The following is a 5661-nucleotide window of genomic DNA, read 5'->3' on the forward strand; positions in this document are numbered from 1 at the left end:
ACCACTTTAGGCCACCCCCAAAACCGTGACTATAGACACTTTTAGGCCACCTCCAAAACCGTGACCATAGACCCTTTTAAGTCACCCTTTTTTGAAAAACCGTGACCATAGCCCCTTTTTAGTCACTGTAAAAAACTATGACCATAGACCCCTTTAGGTCACCCCCAAAACCGTGACCATATACCCTTTTAGGCCACCCCCCAAAACCGTGACCATAGACCCTTTTAAGTCACCCTTTTCTGAAAAACCGTGACCATAGACCCTTTTTGGTCACTGTAAAAAACCGTGACCATAGACCCTTTTAGGCCACCATTTTTTAAAAAACCGTGACCATAGGTACTTTATGGTCACCATTTCCAAAAAAATCGTGACCATAGCTTTTTTTTGTCACCTTAAAAAACCGTGACCATAGAGGGTCTATAGTCACGATTTTTTACCGTGACCAAAAAAACCGTGGCCATAGACCCAAAATGTTGTAGTGCCCAAACCATTGTAAGCCAATTCTTTGGATTCGGGTCCATACTTTGATCATGGTTCTTAGTTATCCATGCGTTTGCATAGAACTCTTGAACCATTAAGATTCTGACTTGTTGAATAGGATTGGAGAGAACTTCCCATCCTCTTCTTCTAATCTCATGTCGGATCTCCGGATACTCACTCCTTTTGAGCTTGAAAGGGACCTCAGGGATCACCTTTTTCTTGGCCACAACTTCATAGAAGTGGTCTTGATGGACCTTTGAGATGAATCTTTCTATCTCCCATGACTCAGAGGTGGAAGCAACTGCCTTTCCTTTCCTCTTTCTTGAGGTTTCTCTGGCCTTAGGTGCCATTAATGGTTATGGAAAACAAAAAGCAATGCTTTTACCACACCAAACTTAAAAGGTTTGCTCGTCCTCAAGCAAAAGAAGAAGGAGAGTAGTAGAAGAAGAAGAAAATGGAGGAGATGGAGGGAGATATGTGGTTTGACCAAGGGGTAAAAGTAGTGGTTGTAATGTGTGAAAATGAAGGAGTGGTAAGGGGTTTATATAGGGGTGGGGGGAGGGTTAGGTTTCGTGTATTAGGGTTGGGTTTGGGAGGGAAAGGATTGTGAATTTGGAGGTAGGTGGGGTTTTTGGGAAAGAGTGGATGGATGTGATTGGTGAAGAGGTGATGGGTAAGGGTGATGGAGGTGATTGGTGAAGGATATTTGGGAAAGAGTGTTATGAAAAGGTGGGAGAGAGAGAGAGAGAGAAAGAGGTGGGGTAAGTAGAGATCCTGTGGGGTCCACAGATCCTGAGGGGTCAAGGACTTATCATCCCTGCTCCATTTAGGCGTATAAATGCCCTTAGAGTGCAATCCTGGCGTTAAACACCAGGTTGCTGCTTGTTTCTGGCATTTAACGCCAGCTTTTCTCCCTTTATTGGCGTTTAACGCCAAGTTGGTGCTTGTTTCTGGCGTTAAACGCCAGACTGTAGCTTGTTTCTGGCGTTTAACGCCAGCTTGATGCTTCTTTCTGGTGTTAAATGCCAGTCTGATGCTTCTTACTGGCGTTTAAACGCCAGTAAACTCTTCCTCCAAGGGGAGCTATTTTTAATGCTATTTTTCATTCTATTTTTGATTTTTCAGTTGTTTTTGTGACTTCACATGATCATCAACCTAAAGAAAACATAAAATAACAATGGAAAATAAATAGATATAATTAAATAACATTGGGTTGCCTCCCGATAAGCGCTTCTTTAATGTCAATAGCTTGACAGTGAGCTCTCATGGAGCCTCACAGATAATCAGAGCAGGGTTGGGGCCTCTCAACACCAAACTTAGAGTTTGGTTGTGGCCTCTCAACACCAAACTTAGAGTTTGAATGTGGGGGTTTTATTTGACTCTGTATTGAGAGAAGCTTTTCATGCTTCCTCTCCATGGTTACAAAAGGAGAATCTTGGGTCTTGAATACAAGGTAGTCCTCATTCAACTGAGGGACCAACTCTCCTCTATTAACATCAATCACAGCTTTTGCTGTGGCTAGGAAAGGTCTGCCAAGGATGATGGATTCATCCTCATCCTTCCCAGTGTCTAAGATTATAAAATCAGCAGGGATGTAAAGGCCTTCAACCTTCACTAGCACGTCCTTTACTAGTCCATAAGCCTGTTTCATTAATTTATCTGCCATCTCTAGTGAGATTCTTGTAGCTTGTACCTCAAAGATTCCCAGTTTCTCCATTACAGAGAGTGGCATGAGGTTTATCCCTGACCCCAGGTCACACAGAGCCTTATCAAAGGTCATGGTGCCTATGGTACAAGGTATGAAGAATTTTCCAGGATCCGGTTTCTTCTGAGGTAATGTGTGCCTCATTAATGCATTCAGTTCATTGGTGAACAAAGGGGGGTTCATCCTCCCAAGTCTCAGTACCAAATAACTTGGCATTTAGCTTTATGATTGCTCCTAGATATTTAGCAACTTGCTCTTCAGTGATGTCTTCATCCTCTTCAGAGGAAGAATATTCATTAGAGCTCATGAATGACAGAATGAAGTTTAATAGAATCTCTATGGTCTCTGTATGAGCCTCAGATTCCTTTGGTTCCTCAAAGGGAAACACCTTTCTGTCCAGAGGACGTCCCCTGAGGCTTTTCTCACTGGGACTCACGTCCTCCTCACTCTTTCCAGGTTCGACCATGTTGGTCATGGTTATGGCCTTGCACTCTCTCTTGGGATTTTCTTCTGTATTGCTTGGGAGAGTACTGGAAGGAATTTCAGTAATCTTTTTACTCAGCTGACCCACCTGTGCCTCCAAATTTATAATGGAGGACCTTGTTTCATTCATGAAACTTAGTGTGGTCTTGGATAGATCAGAGACTATGGTTGCCAGGCCAGAATGGCTCTGTTCAGAATTCTCTGTCTGCTGCTGAGAAGATGATGGAAAAGGTTTGCTATTGCTAAACCTATTTCTTCCACCATTATTATTGAAGCCTTGTTGAGGCTTCTGTTGGTCCTTCCATGAGAGATTTGGATGATTTCTCCATGAAGGATTATAGGTGTTTCCATAGGGTTCTCCCATGTAATTCACCTCTACCATTGCAAGATTCTCAGGATCATAAGCTTCTTCTTCAGAAGATGCTTCTTTAGTACTGTTGGATGCAGCTTGCAATCCATTCAGACTCTGAGAAATCCCTTCTTTTGAGGCGTCCCATTGTTCACAGAACTCCTCTCAGAGGTGTACATGAACTGGTTATTTGCAACCATTTCAATGAGTTCCTGAGCTTCTGTAGGGGTTTTCAGGTGAAGGGATCCTCCTGCAGAATGGTCCAATGACATTTTTGACAACTCAGACAGACCATCATAGAATATACATATGATGCTTCATTCTGGAAGCATGTCAATAGGACACCTTTTGATCAATTGCTTATATCTTTTCCAAGCTTCATAGAGGGACTCACCTTTCTTCTGTCTGAAGGTTTGGATTTCCACTCTAAGCTTGCTCATCTTTTGAGGTGGAAAAAATTTGGCCAGGAAAGCACTGACCAGCTTTTTCCAAGAGTTCATGCTTTCCTTAGGTTGTGAATCTAACCATGTTCTAGCTCTGTCTCTTACAGCAAAAGGGAAAAGCATAAGCCTGTAAACCTCGGGATCAACTCCATTGGTCTTGACAGTGTCACAGATTTGTAAGAATTCAACTAAGAACTGATGAGGATCTTCCAATAGAAGTCCATGAAACTTGCAATTCTGTTGCATTAGAGAAACTAATTGAGGCTTAAGCTCAAAGTTGTTTGCTCCAATGGCAGGAATTGAGATGCTTCTTCCATAGAAGTTAGAAGAGGGTGCAATAAAGTCACCAAGCATCTTCCTTGCATCTCCACCATTGTTATTGGGTTCGGCCATGTCTCCTTCTTTTTCGAAAATTTCTGTCAGTTCCTCTCCAGAGGGTTGTGCTTTAGCTTCTCTTAGTTTCCTCTTAAGAGTCCTTTCAAGTTCAGGATCAACTTCAATAAGAATGTCTTTATCCCTGTTCCTGCTCATATGAAAAAGAAGAGAACAGAAAAGAATAGGAATCCTCTATGTCACAGTATAGAGATTCTTTTCATGTGAGTAGAAGAAGAGAAGAATAAAAGGAGGAGAAGAGAAAAATTCGAACATAGAGAAGAAGAGGGGGTTCAAATTTTGAGTGGAAGATGAGTGTTAGTAGATAAATAAATAAATAGAAAGAGATGAGAGGGGAAAGAATTTGAAAATTAAATAAAATAAAATAAAAGGAAAAATATTTTTATTTTTATTTTAAAATGTAGTTAGAATTCGAAAATTATAAAAAGGAATAAAATAAAATTGAATTTTAAAACAATTAGTTAGTTAAAAAAGGATTTTGAAAAAGTGGTTCATAGTTTTCGAAAATTAGAGAGAGAAAAGTAGTTAGGTGGTTTTGAAAAAGATATGATTGAAATAGTAAACTTTTTAAATCAAACAAAAAGTCAAGTAGTTAATTGAAAAAGATTTGAAAATCAAATTTGAAAAGATAAGAAGTTAGAAAAGATTTTGAAATTAAGTTTTGAAAAAGATATGATTGAAATTTATTTTGAAAAAGATTTGAAAAAAAAAATTTAAAAAGATTTAATTTTGAAATTAAAGTTGATTACTTGACTAACAAGAAACTAAAATATATGATTTTAAAATTTAAAGATTGAAACTTTTCTTATCAAGCAAATAACAACTTGAAGTTTTTAAATCAAAATATTAATTGTTAACATTAATTTCGAAAATATGAAATAAAAATAAGAAAATATTTTGAAAATTATTTTGAAATTTTCGAAAATATTAAGAAGAAAATTGAAAAAGATTTGATTTTTGAAAAAGTTTTGAAAAGATAGGATTTTTAAGTTGAAAATTTTGACTTGACTAATAAGAAACAACTAAATTTTAAAAATTTTTTAATAAGTCAAACCAAATTTTCGAAATTTATTAGAAGAAAAAGGTAAAGATATCTTTTTAATTTTTGAATTTTTAATGAAGAAAGAGAAAAACATAAAAATGATGCAAAATATGAGAATTTAAGATAAAAAACATGATGCATGCAAGAACACCTTGAATGTCAAGATGAACACCAATAACACTTTGAATGTCAAGATGAACACCAAGAACTTATTTTTGAAAATTTTTAAGAAAAGACACACATGCAAGACACTAAACTTAGAAATTTTCAATGTTTAGATACTAACAAATTGAAAATGCATATGAAAAACAAGAAAAGACCCAAAACATGAAAATGCAAAGATCAAATAAGGAAAATCATCAAGAACAACTTGAAGATCATGAAGAACGTCATGCATGGGTTTTCGAAAATTTAAAGAAAAATTAAAAAGATGCAATTGACACCAAACTTAAAAATTGACACTAGACTCAAATAAGAAACATCAAATTATTTTTGGTTTTATGATTTTATTAATTTTTTTTTGTATTTTCGAAAATTATTTGGAAAAAGAAAAATAAGGATTTCAAAATTTTTAATAAGAATTCCAAGAATTATGCAATGTTAGTCTAAAGCTTCAGTCCAAAAATTTAGACATGGCTTAATAGCCAGCCAAGCTTTATGTGAAAGCTTCGGTCCAAAAATTTAGACATGGCCAATGGCCAGCCAAGCTTCAGCAGAACATTACATACAACAGCTAATTTGCTGAGAAAGACAAAGAAACTATTCT

At 37.0% G+C, this 5661-nt stretch overlaps 1 non-coding gene across 1 annotated transcript; it reads left to right on the forward strand.

Annotated features, from left to right (window-relative positions):
- Positions 1-3343: 3343 nt before the first annotated feature.
- LOC148543941 (small nucleolar RNA R71) lies at positions 3344-3451 on the forward strand. Its single transcript, XR_015901745.1, has one exon. It is a non-coding gene; the product is annotated as a small nucleolar RNA R71 (small nucleolar RNA).
- The last annotated feature ends 2210 nt before the right edge of the window (positions 3452-5661 follow it).

Source organism: Arachis ipaensis, chromosome B9 (assembly GCF_059453495.1).
Source record: "Arachis ipaensis isolate K30076 ecotype BB chromosome B9, ASM5945349v1, whole genome shotgun sequence".
Lineage (NCBI taxonomy): Eukaryota > Viridiplantae > Streptophyta > Magnoliopsida > Fabales > Fabaceae > Arachis > Arachis ipaensis.